This window comes from Chinchilla lanigera, unplaced genomic scaffold (genome assembly GCF_000276665.1).
Source record: "Chinchilla lanigera isolate Chin_1 unplaced genomic scaffold, ChiLan1.0 scaffold00002, whole genome shotgun sequence".
Taxonomy (NCBI): Eukaryota; Metazoa; Chordata; class Mammalia; order Rodentia; family Chinchillidae; genus Chinchilla; species Chinchilla lanigera.
In genome coordinates, this window is record NW_004955403.1 from 43,887,152 (window position 1) to 43,908,175 (window position 21,024).

Consider the following 21,024-nt stretch of genomic DNA (forward strand, 5'->3'; position numbering starts at 1 on the left):
GTGTTGCTTCTCCACAAGAGGGCGTGGGCCGGGGCGGGGGTGCGGAGCTGCCCGGGTCAATAAAGCACTGCATGCCTTTGAAGCCGGCTTAGCTGTGAACGTAGTAAAGAAAAATGAGCCTAGTCCAGGACTAGCGTTCCCAGGCTAAAGTGAAAAGATCGTTAGAGACCACAATAGGAACTTAAGGCGATTCGTCAAAGGAAAAATTTCTTTTGCAGAGAAACCTAGGTGCAAAGAAACGGGTTTTTAAGAATGAATCAGGCCCATTCCTTACCGTGCTATAAACAGTTTTCTTCCAAACCGTTTTTCCAGCTTGGGGTTAACACCTGCCTGATGCTCCAGCGAGCCTCGAGCCGCGTGGTATTCTCGGGCGCCCCTTCCCAGCGGCAAGGACAGGTGACTGCTGTTTAGGAACGGAGAAATCCTGCCTGTTGCTCCTGCTCGCTGAGCTCCCCCTCACCAGAGGGGCACACCCTACCCAGAGCCTTGCTAGGTGTGTGCAGGCATGTGGGCCGTGTGGGGATTGCTGCCTCCTAAGGGCAGACCATTGGCTGTGGCTGTCCCTGAGGCCGAGGCCTGACGAACAGAACCTGGGGCCACCGGCCTGCAGGAGCCTGAGCGCGGCTGGCCTGGGGTAGGACACGGGACTCTGGGCTGTGATGAGCAGCTCTAAGTAACATCGCGCAGCTCTTTTCCGCAAAGGATTCCCCCTCCAGACCAGTGACACTGCCACCACTCTCTAGGAATCTGGCTTTTATACTGTGACTGAAGTTCCAGGGTCTTGGGAGACAGAAGGGTGGTGTGAATGTAAACAAGTGGGCTGGAGTCAGAACTTTCCGGCTCACACCAGAAGGTGAAGCTTGAGGAGGTTAAGGTGGGAAGTGGGTGTGCAGATGAAAACCTCAAGCTGCCTTTCCCTAAGCAGCTGTATTCTTCATTTCCACCAGAGGGCAGCAGCGCCTCCGTAGCCGTGCATCGACCAAACAGCTCCAGAGAGGCAGAGGTGCAGCTTTGACTTGCAGCTGGGAAATTAGTGATTCATGGAGTCAAATGGCGCATTGTGTAGAGCGGTACATAAGCCTGGGGCTAAGGGAACATCTGCTAATAAAATAAACCAAAGAGCACAGAGAGCCCTAGACTGCAGACTTGGAGATCTGGGTTGGAGTCGGGGCAAGGTGAGCGGAATGAGGTTTCTCCTGGAGCTTGCAGGGCCTCCTAAGCCTCTGAGATGAGAAGATCCAGCTCTGCGAAGGTGGCACTGTCTCGGGAGGCAGCCCACAAGAGGTGATGTCTGACGGCTGGAATGTACCTCCCAAATGAAGGGAGAACTAGCCTTGCTGCGACTTCCCGGAGTGGTGTCCTTAGCCTGTCACCCCGGAGTCCTCCCGGTGAGAACCCTCTACCATTTTGCAGAAGAGGCTGCTACTTCTCACGTTTCTAAAGCCTAAATATTTCCAGTTCCCCTAAAGCAGTAGTCCGAACCTATGCGCAAGTGTTCCTGGGCTTTAGGACAAGATGTTAATGTCAAGTTGTTCTTTCTAAACTAAGACCTCAGGATTCAGATTTCGCTGCCCTTGGCCCTTCGTGATGCATAAGTGGGTTTGGGGTTGCAGTTTGGCGTTTGGTCCCTCAAAGGTTCATCCCTGCCCCTAGACCATGAGTACAGGGTTCCTTGGCCTCTTCAGTCACCGGAAGGAATTTGAACCCGGGTAGCCTCCTTGCACTGCGATCTTTGTACCTCTCTCCTTGGCTCTATGCTATCACAGAAGCAGCTGTCCCAAAAGCAGAGGTGCAGCCTGTGAGGAGCGACGCCTCCCCCAGCAGAGGCTGGATCTGGGTGTGGGAGCGCTGAACGTGGTCCTGGGGCCAGCGCACAGAGGCGGGACTCACTGCAAGCTTGCGTTACTGGAAACCTCGACATGCTCTGAGCTGGGACACTGCTCTCTGTTCCGTGGTTGGGTTACCCTCCCCGCCCCAGGACCTGCTATTAGTGGCACTCAGGCCTAATCCTAGCACCGGGGGTAGTGTTGTTAATGGATTACTTAATAGACAAACATTGCCCAGACGAAACTGGAAAGGTACAGATAAGTACTAGGGAAAGAATATCACATCCTACAACTCAGGAAACTGTTAACGTTTTATCGTACAGAATCTCTAACAATCACGGCTTTGCCCTCTTGTCTTGTCCTCCCATGGCCCATGTGCAGATCACGGGAGCCGTGGAAAGGGCAGAGGTGGTGAAGCTATGAACTGCGGGTACATTTACAAAGTAGGGAGCTGTGTGGTTTAACATGAGTGGTGTTCATTAAAAAGCAGTTCATGAAACCAAAGTTGACATTAAAGTGAAATTATTTTTAAAATTTTTTAAACAAGAAGTGTCCCATGCAGTACTTCTTGAAAGTGTCTTTCTTCTCATGGACCTTCTTCAGCTGCTTTGATGTGTATGAGACGCGGGGTAGGTTCAGGAAACTGGGAGAAACCATTCCCCGCTGGGCTTTCTTCTGAGCCTCCCTTCCCCTCGCCCCACGCCGAGACCCCAGGCCCTGGCGTGGCAGTGGTGAAGCTGAAACTGCTGGGAAGATGGGCAAGGAGATCAGGCTGAAGCTGGGGCAACCCACTGGGAAAGCATGGGGCTAAGAGATCATCTGCTAAAGAAAATAAACCAAAGTGGGCTGAGGGTAAGGAAAGAAAGGTTTGTAAACACACTCATTTCCGGGCCTTCGAGACGGGGGAGGCTGGGGCAACTTACCCCTAAGTGCCTCACCCCGTGCAAGTATCAGGGAGTTACCCATACCTTCGACTAAGGATTCTGCAAGATACGAAGAATCTGAAGGATTATGCTCTAAGTGAACAAGGGCTGTCATGAAGACACTTAATAAAGATTCGGGGGGCTGGGGATTTAGCTCAGCGGCAAAGCGCGAGGTCGTGAGTTAGGTTCCTGGTACCGGAAGAAAAACCAAAAAGAAAAAAAAAAAGATTCGGGTTCTTGCATTTACAGCAGGACCTGCTTTACTGAGTCATGTCTGGAGCACTGGATGTGTCCTGAACCACTAGAGGGGGTGCGGGAGAAGGGCACTACTGTGTGTACGTGTGTGTGCACACGTGCCTGTGTGTGTGCAGTTACGGGTGTACTGAGGCCTAACTCACACCGTGTAATTCATCCATTTAAAGCACTATTTAGGGGGGCGCTGTTTTGTTTTGAGACAGGGTTTTGGTATGTAGTACAGGCAGGCCTTGAACTCACTGTGTAGCCCAGGCTGACTTTGAGCTCATGACAATTCTGCTGCCTCGGCTTCAAAAGTGCCAGGATTACAGGCACACAGCAACATGCCCAGCTTCATTTAGTGATTCTTAAATGTAGTGAAAGAGCTGTACAACCATCACCATAATTTTACAATATTGCCATATCCTTGGGAAAATCTTGTATCCACCAGAAACATTAGAAGCCCCTCACCACCACTTCACCGGGTCCCGCCTGCCTTAGGCAACCACTAATCTTCTGTCTTTGTACATTTGCCTATTTTGAATATTTTATCATGGAGTCAAGCAGCATGGATTCTTTGTGTTTGGCTTCTTTCACCTAGCATGATAATTTCGAGGGTGATCCACATTGAAACACATATTATGCCTTCCTTTTATTACCTGAGTAACATATATTTTTTTATCCATTCATTGGTTGAGGGACATTTGGAGACCGTTACACAGTGGTGCTTGAGTGTTCATGTAGGAGCCTGCGTGGGTATGTGTTTCATTTATCTTGCTTATTCATCCAGGAGTAGGATTGCTGGGTCTTATCATGACTCTATGTTTAACCTTTTGTTTTTGAGACAGGGTCCCACCATGTAGTTCAGGCTACCTTGAAGGAGAAGCAATCCTCCTGCCTCAGCCTTCCAAGTGCTGGGATTACAGGTGTGTGCTACCATACCTGGCTCTCTATGTTTAACCTTTTGAAGAATTACCAAACTTTCCTAGTGGCTGCAGCATTTTACATTGTCACTGAAAGTGTGTGAGGTGAGTTTTGTTTTGTTTTGTTTCCTTTTGGTTTGTTTTTGGTGCCAAAGAATCTGGTATGTTTGGGAAGTAAATAACTTCTAGAAATCTTCCTTGCTGCCCCCCTCCACTCGCCCATACTGGGAATTGAACCCAGAAATTTCATACTGAGCTACTTCCCTAACCCTCTTCTTTATTTTTTTATTTTTATACAAGGTCTTGCTAAGTCACTAAGTTCTCCAGACTGGAGCCAAACTTTTGATCCTCCTGCCTCAGCTTCCTAGAGTGCTGTGAGTGTAGGCATGTGCCACCATGACCAGCTCTCTATGGGGCTTTTAAAGATACACTTGATGTCATCTTTTAAAAAGAACCAGCCCCTTATTTATAGTGATTCTCCCAGTGGCTTCACTATAGTTGAAATTATGGAAACATAAATGTTACTCTTCCCCTTTTACTTAATTGCATGGGAAACTGTACTTCTTAAGCAAACAGTTTAATGACGATAAAATACTTTACCAAAAATACACCATTTTTTTATTGTTTAACATTGAGGATTTTTCAGCTTTTCACTTGGACGGCAATGAATTTGTCCACATATCAGTATTTGCATTTTGGAATTATTTCCTAAAAGCATGTCAACGTGCAGGATAAACAATATGAACACTACCAAAGCTCCAGAGTTACACTGGCATAGCGCTTCAGCTACATATACATGACAGTTTCTAGTCTAACCCTCCATGCTCACTGACGCCCTGCCCGGCCTCCCCCCACCGCATGGTCCGCTTGCAATTCCTGGGTACAGTGTTCTGGTAGCAAGAGAAGTTCTACCGGGTTCCCCCTGCTCGGGCGTCCCTGTCACTTTCTGTCCACCAAGAGGCATACGTCATGTCCACCCCATAGCCAGCAATGCGAAAGGCCAGAGTTAGGAGGACCAGAGACACAGCCTTGTACTTGCTTCCAGGAGCTCCCAACAAAGCTGTTCTCAGGTTACTTTAACAGTTTTCAAATTGGACCTCCAGGAGCACTGCGGGGGGTGCTTGAGAGCTGAATTGTCAGAAAAAACCTTCTGGTGCTATTTCCAAAGTGTCCCTCCCTGGTTGAGGGCCGGCACTCTCCTATTCGGTGTTCTGAGGGGTGACAGGGTGACTGCCTGCTCTCCATCGTCACCACCAGGATGCAGGTCACCTGCCTCTCCCTTCTGCAGATGGGCAACCCAAAGCCCCCCATGGTGGTTGCCTGGCCTCTCACAAAGCCAGGTGCCATGGGACACTGAAATCATCTTCCGGCTGGGAAAACCAGAGGCACAGGTCTGTCTGAGCACTGGAGGAAGTGGGGAGGGACCGGGGTGCCACCTGCCTGGGCGGCAGCAGCGGGTCTGAGCGCGCCCAGGGGGCTGTGTGGGCTGGTCCAGCAGGCTGGGAAGGGCGCCTCCTCTGGCCGGCCATTTCCTCCAGGCCCAGCTTGATGCAGAACACACAGGACCATCAGCAAGGTGAACACAGCAGAGTCGCCACGGGCCCAGGACGAGCAGAGACCGGAACCGCAAGCCTGGGAAGGGGCGAGAGGACAGGGTCAGAGGCAGAGGGAAGGACCGCAGGGATCCCCTGGGGCCAGCCAGGGAGCCGGGAGCAGTGCTGGCTCCCAGGGCTGAGGCCTCACTGTGCCAGGCAAGCCCTGAGCAGGACCAGGTAACGTGCTGACCGAGCAGTGTGCTTTTCTAACAAGGACTATGAGCGAAGGTGCCAGCTGTGGCTGTGGCACTGCAGCTGGGAGTGTGGGGCTGCCCGGAAGGCTCTGGCTCCGGAGGTGGTAGTGGAGAGGCAAGGCACCCCGGGAAGCCTGTCCAGCCTGGGGATCCTCGGGGCCAGCAGTTGGGAGGAGCTCGCCTTCTTCCCAGGAAGGTCCCCCTGGCTGGGCATCTTCTCCAGGAGGTTGTCCCCTGTGCCATGCCAGAGGACTGAGGGCAGGTGGGGAAGGAGGGACAGGGGTGATCACACCAGAGCCCCGGGACCCTGCCCTGTCCTCGCCTGGGCCCCGGACCTGAGTGCAGCATGGGTGTGGCACGGCCTTGTCCTTGTCACTGCCATCCGTGAGAGCTTCCTGCACCCCGAGGGCTTCTTTGGGCAGCTGAGGGCAAGGCCAGTCCTTCAGTTCTAACTGCTCCCTGGTGACGCCCCTTCTAAATTGCAGTTGTGACTCTGTTACTTCACAACAGCCTGTCCCTGGGGAGCCCCACTGGCCTCCATGTGGCTGACATACTACGCACAAGAGGCAGAGGGCGCTCAGGGGCTGCCAGGGGGCTTTGCTGGGGCATGAGCACCTGTACGTAGGTTACTCTGTCTGCAGAGGAAAGATGGGCACACTGGCAGGTCTCACTCACCAGGCTCCTCCAGGCCTAGTGACAGACCGGGCCCTTCCTGCCACCCCCAGCCCTAGCCTGAGGTGGTCACTGTCCCTGAAGCTCAGTCCCGCTCAGAACCAAGATGTGCTTGTTCCTGCCAAGCTTCCAGGGCCAGTGTGGGCTTGGTGGCTGTTCAACTGGAGTGGGCTTTCTCTGATTATTTTGTTCTATTTCCTCCTCTACCCAAGATTCCTTGGACCCCAGATTCTGGGGACATTCTTCACCCTCCCTGCCCTCTTCCATTTCTCTCCTGCCCTCCAGGCTTTTCGCCTTGCTGGTCTTGTGTCTCACAGCCAGGTCTGCAAAGCAGCTGAAAATCACGGCTCTTCCCTGCTCGACTGAGTGGAGACCAAACAGTTTTATCAATAATGGAAAGTGAGTTTCTTTGTTTCTTTCTTTCTTCTTTTCTTTTCTTTTTTCCTTGGAAAGTGAGTTTCTTTGTTTCTTTCTTTCTTCTTTTCTTTTCTTTTTTCCTTTTTTTTTGGTCTCTTTTTGAGACAGGGTCTCACTATGCAGTTCAGGCTGGCCTTGAGCTCACTTTGTACCCTAGGCTAGTTTGGAACTTGCGACAATCCTCCTGCCTCAGCCTCCCAACTGCTGGGATTACAGGCGTGTGCCGCCACACCCAGCTCAGAAGATGAGTTTCATTTGCCAGTTCCAGGGAAAAGAAATTCAGCAAGATCCAGCTCTCTGATGTACACAAGAGCAGGCCCCAGACAAAGATTCAGAAAGATTACACAGAAAAGATGGCAACAGCACTCACTGCCGCCTCCCACACCGCCTCCTACTGCAGTGTTTCTGCTACACAATTTAACCCCGAGCTTTAGCTGTCTCCCGCCGCTGTGTTGACTTCACATCACAATCACGCAAGCCCTCCCGCCCACAGTCAGTGAATGAGTATAAATAAGCACCCACATTTGATCAATGAGTACTTTTCCAAAGTGAAAATAGTTTTGTAAAAATTTCTGCCAATGAAATAAATCAGAATTTACTATTTAAAAAAAAAAAAAAAAAAGAATTCTAGACCATGCTGCAAGGTGTGAATGCTCTGGAAATCACTATTCTTGGGGCTGGGGATTTAGCTCAGTGGCAAAAGCGCCTGCCTGGCAAGCGCAAGGTCATGAGTTCGGTTCCCGGTACCGGAGAAAAACCAAAAAAAAAAAAAAAAAAAAAAAAAAATCACTTTTCTTGCTGTGCTATATCGTTTTCTAGATCCTTTTACCACTTTGTTTGAATTAGTCATCATTTGCTTGTTCATTTAACTAAGTCATCAAGCACACCGGTTCTTTCAGTTATGAGAGAAGTTTACTGATGGGTTATTTTTCGATGGCACTTAAGAAATTGTTGGGTTCATGGTTTTGGTGAGAAGGTATTTTACAGCCACGGAGTAAAAACCAAAAAAATTTTAAAACTTGACCAAAACGATAAACATTTAATGTGATTTTTAGGACTATGTTTTTATAAAAACTGAAATGGCAATAAAAATGGAAATTTAGGTGGCAATTAAAAGGCTGAAATTACAACTACTTAGCCTACCTTGGGCAGGCAGATTTACTATTTCATTGATGGTTTTTGGTTTTTTGATGGGTGGGGTGTCAGAAATCGAACTCAGGACCTCTAACTTGCCAGGCAGGAGCTGTGGTTTTCCATTTTTTAAAGACAGGGTCTCACTTAGTCCAGGATGGCCTTGAGCTCACTATGTAGCTCAGATTGGCCTCAAACTCACGGGGATCCTCCTGCCTCAGCCTCTCAAATGCTAGGATTACAGGTGTGGGCCACTATACTTAGCAGCAGCTTCCTTTTTAAGCTTTAGTTTCTTCATCTAAAAAGTGGAAACAAAGTTAACATGCAGTACCTGTCTTCCATTTGCTATTACCTTACATAAATACTCCACTAGTATATATTTAAATTTTGCTTTTGTACCTTTGGTTTATGTGTGGAGAGTTTTACCACTTTTCGCTTCAATTGCTTTGAGTAAACCCAGGCTCCGACTGAAAATACTTACATAAAGGGAACATGTTTTGCAGCACTAGAAATTGAGTCTAGGGCCTCACGAAAAGCTGAGCAAGTAGGCTACCAGTGAGCCACAGCCCCTATTTTTTTTCTTTCTTTTCTTTTTTTTACTTTGAGGCAGGCTGTCACTAATTTCCCTAGACAGGCCTCAGACTCGTGATCCTCCTGCCTCAGTCTACCGAGAGGCTGCCATCCAGGCACGTTCTGAGTTACCGTTCCAAAAATAAAGTTACAACTCCAGGTCCATCCTCGGGCATCACACGCTGCCCGGGGGCTTTGCTACCTGTGTGCTACCTGTCCTCCTCGTTCCAGAGCACAGCAAGGTACCAGCACCCGCACCCTAGGCCCTGGTTCTCGGTCTACCAAGGGCGCTTCGTGAGGTTTCGGGGCCTGTTTAAGGCGATTCGGATAACCAGCCCGTGTCTCACTTACTTGGAAGAGTGAGTTGTACGGATTAGGACTCCGAAGCCCAGAATATCCAGTTTCGCGGGAGCTCCCCGCCACACTCGGTCCCCTCCTCCGGCAAGGGCGTTCGAGGTTTGTCCACCCGCCTTCCCGGCCTGGGGTCAGTGCCGTTGGGTGAGCCCAGCCCAAGGCAGCTTCAGCTGGGGCTGCGCTGGTGGGACCCTGAGCCCGAAGCGGGCTGTCCCTTGGTGATTGTCCTCACCCAGACGCTGCTGCTCATCTCTTAAGGTGGTGCTGTCCCATAGCCACAGGCGGCTGGGGCCCTGGGTCACGGGCACGTGCTTTCCCTGCCTGGGAGGGACAGGAGCGGATCCAAGGCACCTACCTGTGCTGTGCAAGACCAAAAGCCCGGGGAGCCTCCCGCTTTAGGGCGAGGACTCGCGGGCGCCCCCTGGTGGTGAGGCAGAGGAGGGCGCGCACCGGGCAGGGCTTAAGGGGGCGGGCCGGGCGAGGCTGTTGGGCGGGGTGCGGGTGGGGGGCAAATGGGAGCAGGACTTGGGTGGGTCACAAGGTGGGTGGGCAGGGCGATGAGGCCGGAGCTGCTCCCTGGAGCCTTGGTAGCATCTAGGAGAGAGCACCCCAGGTCCAGGTCCGGGGCCTCTGCACGACCTAAACCAGCGCTCCTCTGCTGGCCTCTCTGCTGCCGGCTGGACAGGTACTCAGGTCTTGGCCTTTTACTCTTGTGGGAGCAACTACCTGTCTTAGTTACGTTTCTGTTTGCCGAAACAAGATACCCGATACCCACAGGTAAAGGAGGAAAGGTTTATTTCAGCTCACAGTTTGTAGAGCGTTCAGTTGGGAGTCAGCAGGTTCCAAGGCAGGGCGGCATGGCAGAAGAGAAACACCGCGGCAGGCAGAGGACAGCAGAAGCAAGCAAGTGACAAGCCACAAGCCCCCTTTATCCATCCAATCCATGGACTAATTCAGTAATCACACACTGGGCGTGGTGGCGCACACCTGTAATCCCAGCACTCAGGAGGCTGAGGCAGGAGGATCTTTGCGAGTTCGAGACCAGTCTGGGCTACAAAGTGAGCTCAAGGCCAGCCTGAACTGCACAGAGAGACCCTGTCTCAAAAAAAAAAAAAAAAAAAAATCCCAGCATCACACACTCTGGATCCAGCCACCTCTGAGGAAGCCCCACCTATGACTGTACGAGGCTTTGGCGGACATCCAGACAGAGGCCCAGCACTGCCCTCTGCACCTCTGAGGCTCTGCAGTCCAAGTCGGCTACTGCGCGTAGCTGCTGCAGCTACACCCAGACCCCGGGCCTCACAGGGGACGCTAAGCACCCGAGAGCCAGGGCCTCTTCTGCACCTTCAGGGATCACAAGAGACCTGCAGAAGCCTGAGCCGGGCCTGTGCGTTCCCTGCTCTCCTGAATCTTCACCCTGCGGTGTCGCATGTCAGAATCCGTTGTCTCGGGGCAGCGTAACTCTTGAAGCTCCCCTCTCCCACACGCAGGACATGCACTTTCCATGGCTTTCAGGGTACTGCGGTCACCTAACAGCCGATGTGAAACGTGGTGTGGAGGACACATGCGTTTCCCCTTTATTCGCTGACTTCATTAGTGAACGCGTAGTTTGAGATGAATGCGTAAAAAGAAGCCCCTCCCTCCATCCCAAGATCAGTGGACTTGAAAAGTCCCTCGGTTACAAGATCAAACCCATCTCTTTGTAAATCTCCGTAAAGAAAGCAATGGCACTTTATCTTGCTGTAACTCACGCCCACTAAGACCATTAAGGAAGTAAAGTCATGAAAACCGTGAAAACCAGCTCCGGGCTTATTGCACAAACAGCACCGCCTCCCCTGGCTACTCTCCATGCTAAGAAAACAATTTGTGATCCCTGAAATGTCACCTAAGTGAAAACGACCCGACGCAGCCGCCAAGGGACTTGTGTTCCTCCGCGCATCTAGACAGCACGATGCCCAAGACATGCGGAGGTGGCCTCCCGTCAAAGAGGAGAGATTGGAGGAACCCGGGACCCAAATGGAAGCCGAAGCCAAGCGCAGCGCGCGTTGGGCAGGGGCCGTGAGCCGCTCAGCCCTGTCTTCCAGCGCAGCGCTCACTGGTGCTCTTGTTTAATATTCAGGCGTGCAGCTTTCAGGGCGATTTCCCTTTGACTCCAGACCCAGACAGCCACGTAATAAGATGAAAGCCTTGGGACTAAGCTACGCTGGAGGAAGTCTCAGCCACCTTTAGAGCTTGGAAGTCAGAACCGTGCCGTGGGGATGGTTTTGTGGGGCAGGTGCAGGGGCCCCGCGTAGCCACTCAGCCAGCCATGTCGATGGCCGCAGGACCAAGGGGCCTGTGATTCCCTTCTCCCTCACTTTGAAAAAATGTTTCTTTAATTTTTCACAAGGAAACTTGGGCGTGGTGGTGCTTGCCTGTAATCCCAGCACTCAGGAGGCTGAGGCAGGAGGATCGTTGCTAGTTGGAGACCAGCCTGAGCTCAAAGTGAGCTCAACGCCAGCCTGAACTGCACAGGGAGACCTGTCTCAAAAAGACAAAATATATATATATATATATATATAGTCTTCACAAGGGCTTCTTAATATTGAGCAATTATTGTGTAGGATTTAGAGAATTATTTAAGAAGAGGTTCCAAAAAAATGAAAATGAAATAGGGATGACGAAGCAGTCAAAGGCAGCGTCTGTGGATGCCATGGCCCTTGCTCATGGAGTGTCCCCAAGAAGGGAAACAACGGGTATTGCGGGATCTCAGAGACAAGGGAGTCTCCCCAGCGTGTTGTCTACCCCAGTTTAGGGCTCCAGGGCCATCAGCCTAAATTTCCTTTTCCTTTCTGAGTTTTTCTTTTTTTTTTTTTTTCCCCCGTACCGGCAATCGAACTCATGACCTTACGCTTGCCAGGCAGGCGCTGTGCAGCTGAGCTAAATCCCCAGCGCCTCCTTTCTGAGTTTTTCCTTATTAGTCTGCAGGCTTCCTGGGAATATACAGTGGATGTTCCCCAGACAATCATGTTGACAGAATTCTTTCAGTGATGCTTTCCTCTCCCACGTTAGGACCAGTTTTGACTTTACCACTGCCGAACCCCGAGGCGTTCCCACTTTTCACCACAAGATGTCAGTATACTTCAGAAGAATGGGTGTCCCCACCAGTCTCCATATCTACCCCATGGAATCCAATAGTCTCCGTATCTACTGGATGGGATTCCCAAGCCTGGGGGAGCTGGTTTTGGTGTCTCGTGTATTAAAGCCCTGGAGTTGAAGTAGGAGCCTCCTGGGGGACACTAGGGCAGCTAACTGGGATCCCTGTGCAGGACAGTCTGGCCTCTGCATCCCTGTCGCTGAGTCTGCACACTGTATCAAAGCCACCAAACGTCCCCTGCGTCCCGCCTGATGCCTAGGGCTCGGGGAAGTAAGCTGATGTCAGACAAAGGCCCCGCGTGCTGCCCCCACCCCCAAAAGCAGCCGGGACAGCAGGTATCCAAGCAAATGGGCAACAGGACGGCAGCTGCCGCCGGCACATTACACACTCGGTTTTCTTAATTCCCTCTCGCAGCTAAGTGGTGATTACCGGGCCTGCCCGGGGCCTGATCCTCACAGCCACCTGACATCAGCCAGGGGGGCACCCAGAGAACTGAGCAGCTGGTGGGGCGCACTTCCGGCGGGGGCAGCCCAGGGCAGCAGATGCGAGGCCCTGATTATTCCGGGAGGGCTGCGCCAGGGGTCGGCATTTGCACTTCAAAGAGGGCTGGGCCTCAGCTCGTTCCTCTTGGGACAGGGTCTATTCTGGAGAAAATCAAGTTGCTTTGAGTTTGTTCCCCAGCGGGGCCCACCCCCTTGCTAACAGGAGGGCGGTTTTAAACAACCCCTTGGAGTTAATGCACACACTGGCTAGATGCCCCCAGGGACCCTCCTCTGTCTCCCTAATGGGGTCTGTTTCCATCTGGACTGTATCCCGCAGTTCTGCATTGACCCCCTTTAACGCATCATCCCGTGCCCTCGCCTCTTGTGGGTTGAATTTTTCCCCCTGACTTGTATGTGGAAGCTCTCAGTCCCCTTCCTCAGACGCGGCCTTATTTGGAGACAGGCCCGGTGCAGATGTACAAATTGCCCGGCATTATGAGATGAGGGACAGAGCCCAGGGAGGCAGTGAGGCCCCACGGGAAGACAGAGTGGTGAGGACAGGGGCAGAGGTTGGAGTGAGGCTTCTAGGAGGCAAGAAACACCTGGGGCCACCAGAAGCCAGAAGAGACAAGGCTGGATCCTCCCCTAGAAGGAAGCATCGTCTAGCTGACAACTTGATCTTGGACTCCTGGCCTCCAGAACTTCCAGAGAACAACGCTTCTGATATTTCGAGTCTCCCAGCCTGTGGTGCTTGTTAATACACCCAGGAAAAGAAGAGACTCCTGAAAGGTAGGTGGTGCTCTCCTTCCTTATGCATGTAAAGAGGACGGCCAGGCGTGGTGGTGCATGCCTGTAATCCCAGCTCTTGGGAGGCTGAGGCAGGAGGATTGCCACAAGTTCAAGGCCAGCCTAGGCTTCCAGAAAAAAAAAGAACTGAGGCTCCGAAAGCTTGCCTGACCTCCTCCTCCAGGGTCAGAAAATAAAAAGTCACGGGGCCCCTGCCGTGTTTACAAACCACACTTCCACTTCCTGGCAGAGTTTCGCAAGGCCCTCTCTGTAATAGGAGGCTAAAAAAAAAAAAAAAAAAAAAAAAAAAAAAAAAAATAGGAGGCTACCCTGATGCTGCCTTTTGTGGTTGAATGAGCAGCCCTTGCCCCCGCCCACCGCCCCTGCCCATTGCCCATCCCTCTCCCCCAACCCTCCCCATCCTGAAATGAAGCACACTGTAATTAAGGTGCAGCCGGGCCCTGAAGCCCACTTCTCCTGGTCATGGTGCGGGCAGGCCTGGGGCGTAATTAGTTGTGTTTACGTCTTCTGGACCAGACGGTGAACTCTGAGGGCAGAACCTGGAGCTCATCCTATCTCGACCTTGCTCTCTATTTACCCACTGAATCGGGGAGCCTGTCGCACTCAGGACTGTTAGCACCCTCAGGCGCAGACAGCTCGCTGTATACCCTCCCCCAGAAGGCAGCGGGGTACCCAGCCTGGCCTGGCCCAGAGCACAGGCCTGTGGCCACTTTGTCTGTGGGCTGAAACTGTGCTTCTTGTTGGCTGCCCACGAGAAGACCTTTACACAGTTCAGCGCCACTGTGGACAGCGAGACACCATGGGGTGTGGCGGCCAAGATGAAGGCTGCTGGGACGCAAAGGAGGTTCATGTTCCCACCCAACCCAAGCCCTCCCACGGCCACTGGAGAGCCCTCATCAGACCCCCTGCTGCTCTGTTCATCTCCCAGGGACTAGAGGCAGCTTGTAAATAACCCAGAGTTCTACCCAAGCCTCCACGAGCCTGGCAGATGTGGTGAGCCCCCTGGTGGGCCAGGAGGCGTGAGCTGTGGGCGTGATCACCCGGGGCGCCCTGTCCCCATGTCTGCTTTGTCTGACTTCCACCTAGGCCCAAACAGACTGGAGCTCAGCGAGGAGGGGAGGCACCAGCTCTGTTCTCTGCATCTGCGAGTGGAGGATAACGAATGTCCCAGTACTGGGATACCACGAGGCTCCTGGAGTATCCGGCCTGACGCTGCTTTAAAGATACCAAGCGTCACCACAGAGTCCTGTGCTTGGCCCCAAGGTAGCCTAATTAGGACCCAAAGCACGGGCATCTCACCCCAGCCTCTTTCCCAAGGTGCTGAAGTGACCTTCATGTTCTCATTGCCTTGTTAGGCTGCTGAATGCAGAGCCCCAAGCCCTAGCCCAGCCTCCTCACTGTTGTAGCTGTCTGTCTCCGCCTTTTCCCTGTCCTCTCTGGAGAGCACAATAGCCTGGAAATGGCCACTTCCTCTGTCATTCTCCGCCTAGGAAGGCCTCACCAGGCAGCCCGCGTGATAAGAGCCCTGCTTGCCATGTACTGCCCAGGCCAGGCCCTGTGGGTAGAGGAAGCTGGGTCCTTGGAGGTCAAGGGGCTGGAGCAAGGTGCATGGTCAGAACCAGGAGTGGCGCTCCAAGGGAAGACCAGTGTGTTCTTCAGAGCCCTTTCTGCCTTAGTGACGAACACCTACCATGGCTGGGGCTGCAGGTGTGCTGGGCCAGCTTCCTGGGAGGATGCATGGGAGAATGCTATAGTCTGAGTCTGGAACGCCCCTCCTATTAATGCGTGGTGGCACTACTGGAAAGTGGTGGGGCCTTTAAGAGGCCAGGCCTAGTAAAATGTGTTTAGGTCACTGGGGGCTTTTCCCTGAAGGGAACTTGGGGACTTCTGGTCATGGGGGACTTCCGGTCATGGAGGACTTCCTGTCATGGGGGACTTCCTATCACAGGGTACTTCCTGTCAAGGGGGACTTCCTGTCTTGGGGGACTTCCTGTCATGGGAAACTTCCTGTCTTAGGGGACTAGTTTTGCCCTGAGATGAGCTCCCACCATGATGTGCTGCTTCTCTACATGCTCAAAACAATGGGGCTGACTGATCAGGGAGTGAAGCTACAAAACTGTGAGCTGAGATAGATGCATTCTCTGTATAAGCTGACCATCATCTCAGGTGTTTGTATGGTGCTGGAAAGCTGACTAGCACAGAGGAAAGATGGGGTCACTATTCTGCAGGGAACACAGCTGAACTGGCTCTAGGGAAACTGCCCCCAAATGCCCATAATCAACCACCTTGGCCTTGGCCAAGCCCTTGCCCTGGCCAATTCTGACCAGACGCTTGGGGATGCTGAGGTACCCCACAAATATCCCTTCTCCTCTGTGTGCTTTCCCTGAGTTCATGAACCACTTTGGCTCTGGGCAGTCAGGGGGTCACTGCACACCTATGTGGTTGGATTTAGGGACAGGGTGAGGGGAGTCAGGAGGGGAGTCCATACCTTGGAGTTCCTTTTCCAGGACTTCCAAATCATTCATGGTGCCTCCATAAAGGTGATGCAGGGTTCACAGGCAGAGGGGGACAATGACAAGCATTCAGAGAGGACACAGGAGAGGAGAGGCTCGGGAGGTGCTGGAGGCCATGGGGAGACCCCTTTAGGATGAGGCTCTCCTTCCCTGCCTGTTGTGAGTGCAGTGAATACAACTCAGCCGCATCCCTCAAGGGCCTGCATCCAAGGGCCTGCTCAGCTTCCTGATGAAGGTGTAGCCTTCCCAGGGAGGGAAGAGCGCAGGCAATGGCTGTGGTGTGGGGACAAGGTAAGGGTCAGGCCACACGGACACAGCCTCTCACCCCACCCTGGCCTCTATTGTGACCGGCGCATGGTACCTCCACCTTCTGTCCCCCTGCTGGCTTCCTGGTGCAGTGAGGAAAGCTCCCCAGGGAGGCCACATGCCAAGGCGTCCAGACTCTATGGGGAGAGGCCCATTTCCAGGAAAGCTGGGCACAAAAGGAAGGTGAGGAGGACATGAGCCCCCTTCCCTCCTTGGGAACATGCTCCAGTCCCTCCCACACCTACACACTCCCGCCACCTACATGCATTCACACAAGCACACTCATCCCGCCCCCTGCATGCATGTACATACACATCCATACCCACAGCCTCACACCCACTCACATCTACACCCGCGTATCCACACACACATACCCACATATCCACATCCACACCCACATGCCCACATATCACATCCACACCCACATACCCACATATCCACATCCACACCCACATGCCCACATATCACATCCACACCCACATACCCACATACCCACATCCCCACATATCCACATCCACACACACATCCATACCCACATACCCACATATCTACATTCACACACACGCATCCACACCTACATCCACACATCTCCACATCCACACACACATCCCCACATATCACATCCACACACGTATCCACACCCCCGTTCCCACATCTCTTAAGCCCAGATTTTCAATATCCATACTTTACGACATCTAAAAGCTAGAGGGAATGAGCACCATGCGCTGTTGGTGTGCATAAGAAATTGGTTTATTACACTTTTTCCTTTTCTGACATAGCTGTGCTTGTGCGGGTCTACCAGTAGGAAAATCCCTGTCCAGCTGAGACGTCTCCAAGACAGCCATGTGCAGTGAAGCCAGAGAGTGACTCACTCTCCTTGGCCCCCAGATGGGGGAAGGGGAGCAGGGCTTTGTGCCGGAGCCCTGATTTGGTTTCCCCACAGCTCGCGCCTCTCTGCGACGCCAGCTCTCCCTCGGAGCCCGCCAGTTGGCATCGCTGCAGCCCCTCCTGCTTTCTAAGTTGAGTCTTTGAGGTCCAGCCAGAGGGCAGTGGGAGCCAGAGCTTCCCTGGAAAGTGTCGCCTGCACAGGGTGGGCCGGAAGCAGATTGAGGTGCTGGCAGGATCCGGAGGGAAAGGTGGTCCAATGGCCTCTCCTTGCCCGCTCCCACCGTGGGCCTGGTGCCCTGAGCCCTTCGTCAACAGAGGGAGGACTTGGACAGATGTCCATGGAGCTCTGTGATGACCAGAATGGCGGTGGGGGAAGCCAGGACAGAGCAGGCTAAGTAGGGGCAGAAGATGACGGACTCGGGGTCTCTGCCACTCTAATGAGGGTGAGTGGAAAGCAAAGCGGCCCGGGCATGAGGAACAACTGCTTCCCCTTCTGTGTGCCACGCTGAGCTCCCCTCACCCAGCAGCAGAGCCAGCAACCTCCCGCACCTTTGTCGCCCCATCATAGTCACACTTAGGAAAGCTCAGCCCAAAGACGGAGGATTGTCAGAGCTGTGTTAAAGGGAAAAGGTTGAGGGGAGGGTGGGGCTCCTCGGACAGTGTTCCTTGTGGGGGACATGGGAGGGAGGAGTGCAAGCAGATACCCTCCTGTGGGCAGCAGGGACAGCTGGGACCTTGGTGAGCGGGAAGCGTGGAGGCAAGGGGCGGCTGGCACTGGGCAAGGTCTGGCTCGGGACTGGGTCCAGTGACGTGACTTGATTCTCCGAGCCACAGCCTCCCCACATGCAAAGCACAGGAATGCTGCATGGGCTAAACACGGGACAGGGACGGGGATGGGGACAGGCAGCTTGGCCCCAAGGACCCTGGGAGTTCCAGCCTGGGTAAGGGACTGGACCCTGGGACCCGGAACCACAAGCTGGGCCACACACCACAGCCCGAGCTCCAGGGGGCGCTGCTGAGTGATGGCTGGGGCAGGCCCCTCGCCTGTTATTTTTGGAGTGAGGAATTTTATCTGCCTCACCTGTCACTGGTGACCCATGCTGTTCTGAGCTGCCGCAGCTCTAAATTAGCTGTCACCAGACCATGGGGGTTGGGGGGTGGGACAGGGGAGCAGAAAAGAGGACACAGCGAGAGCTGTGCACATGCGTGTGTGCATGTGTGTGTGCATGTGTGCAAGCCAGGACCAGCACTGCAGGGGAAGAGCTGAAAGGGGAGGGGCAGGGCACCCTCAGGGCAGTGGGGAGTAGGGTTTCTAACCCGCTGGGGTCAAAGGCTGCTCCTCCGCACCCTAACAAATCCCTTTGTCCGTTTCTTCCCCTGGCTATGCCCGCTCTCCTAGGTGCCCCCACCCTGCCAACCACCTCCTAGGGTGAGAGTGGAGGGGCAAAGGCTGCAGGATGCTGGAGACACAGCTGATGTGCCCGAGTGGGGCTTTGCCAGGCCAAGAGAGCCGGGGCTCTGCTGTCGTTCATCATGGATTGAAGCAGAGACACGATACTAACAAAGGATAACAGCGACAGCAACACTAAATTGCGGTAATAGTGGTAACAATAGAGGCAGTACTTTAGCTAACGTTTTTAAGTATTACCTCATTTAATTGTCAGAGCAAACCTCTGAGGCAGTGTGGGAAGGTTAAGCCACATATCAGGTCACACAGCTCAGCAGCAGGGGACTCTGGGCGAACTCAGGCAGCTCTGCTTCTGCCCGTGGCACACTGACCCGCAGCACCGCACTGCTCATGGTAGAAGCCAGGGCTGGGTGGTGGAGCGGAGCCTGGTCCTAGGGACTAGGAGAGCAAGAGGAGCCCTCCATGGTTGTGCGAGCTTGGTGGTAGATGGTGGAGTGTTTCGGAGACTCCTCTTTTCCCTGTGCTTAGATTCAGGGTTGCCATGATGGGTGCTGGAACCATAGAATGGAGAGACCCAAGAGCCAGGGGAGGGAGCTGAACTTTCTGAAGTTGATGGGGGGGTACGGGAGGTTTGGAGCCGCAAAGGGGCATTGTGGGAGGGCCCTGGGGCAGCGGCCTGGCTACCATGCACTCGTGAGCTTCGTGGACCGAGAGCAGAGCAACCAGCAGGGTCGTTAGAGCCGCCACGGTGACAGATCTACAGCCGTGACCTTGGAAAAGTTCTCTGTCCTGCCTGGGCTCTGCGTTTGTACATCTGTAATGCGCAAGGGGCTGGAATCCGGAATCTGGGACGTCTTAGATATTCTGTGCTGCTTTAGATGACCTCAGCTGGGACAATAGGTATCAGAAGTAGAGAACGCTGGGGAGGGTGTTCCAGAGTGGACAGATCCTGGTCTCAAGCGGAGCTCCGGGGCAGCATGCTTGCCTAGCAGGTGTGAGGTGGTGGGTTCAACCTCAGCAGTGGTAGTGACAGGGAAGTGGGCGGGTCCTACAAGATCCAGAATCTGATTGGACAGAGAGGATGATGGACACGTAAAAATCAACCACAGCTCCGGTGTGCAGGTGAAGGGAGATTTTGTGTGTAAAGTGTGGCTTGTACGGCAGGCTGGGCAAACTTCTGCTTGCGGACCCCTCTCCAAAGGAACAGCAGCAATAAACTTGTGTGGACAAGTTCCCTGACGCTAAACATTCTTTTTCTTTCTTTCTTTCTTTCTTTCTTTCTTTCTTTCTTTCTTTCTTTCTTTCTTTCTTTCTTTCTTTCTTTCTTTCTTTCTTTCTCATTTTTTGAGACAGAGTCTTGCTATGTATTCCAGGCTGGCCTTGAACTCACTTTGTAGCCCAGGCTGGCCTCAGACTTATGGCAGTCCTCCTGCTTCAGCCTCCCAAGTGCTGGGTTTACAGACCTGTGCCACCACGCCCAACTGAGGTTAAACATTCTTAGTCAAGTTATTCTTGATTAATCAAGTCATTTTGATTGCAGTGTTTTTCTAAGGAATGTGCCATTTAATCTTTAATTTGTGGATTTGTTTATTTGGGTACCAGGAATCAAACCCAAGACCTTGCACTTGCCAGGCAGGCACTATGCCTCTGAGCTACATCCCCAGCCCCTTCACCTTTAATTTTCATGTATGAGAGAACAATGTTTAATGTTTAGGGTTTTTTTTTTTTTTTTTTCCTTACCAGAAATTGAACCCAGGGCCTTCACACTGAGCTCTATTCTCAGCTTTACCCCGCCTTTTGAGACAAAGTCTCCCTAAGCTGCTAAATTGCCTGAGCTGAACTTGTGGTCCTCCTGCCTCAGCCTTCCAGAGTGCTTGGGATGACAGGTGTGTGCACCACCACACCTGGTTTAGTGTTCACAGCCTTCCACAGGGCTTTGCCGGGAGGTGGTGAACAGCTTGCCTTAGATGGGAGGAATGGGAGGGTCTTCTAGGTTGTCTGGGCTGGAGATGTCCAGGGGTCAGTAACTTGGGAAACTGAGGTCAGAGACAGAAGCAGTGTCCTAGTAGGATGATGAGAGGAGAAGGGATGCCCAAGAAAGGTCTTGGGTGGCATCCAGGTGAAGAAAGGGTGGTGGGACTCTCGTAACGTTGAAGTCAGGGGACATGTGTGTTCTCCAGCCTTTTCTCCGTCCCCCTGCCCTCCAGCACACCCCTGCAGACACAGTGCCCTGTATCCAGCCGGCACACACCACCCCGTTTATGTCCTTTGTCACACTTATTATACTGGAACACAATTTATCTAGTGTAAGCTTCATAGGGAGAAAGGGTATTGAGTGTTTTTCCTCACTGCTATATTTCTAGTATCTAGAACAGAGTTTGGCATAAAATAGTTTGACAAATGCTTGTCAAAGCCAGATGGGGAGGCACATGCCTCTAATTTCAGCACTTGGGAGGCTGAGGCAGGAGGATCATAAGTTTGAGTCCTGCCTGGACAACTTAATGAGATCCTGTCTTGAAGTAAAAAATAAAAAGAAGAGCCACATGTGGTGCTGCATACCTACTGTCCCAGCAGTCTGAGAGGCTGAGGCAGCAAGATCACAAGTTCGAGCCCAGCCTGGGCATCTTGATGACTGAGCAACATTC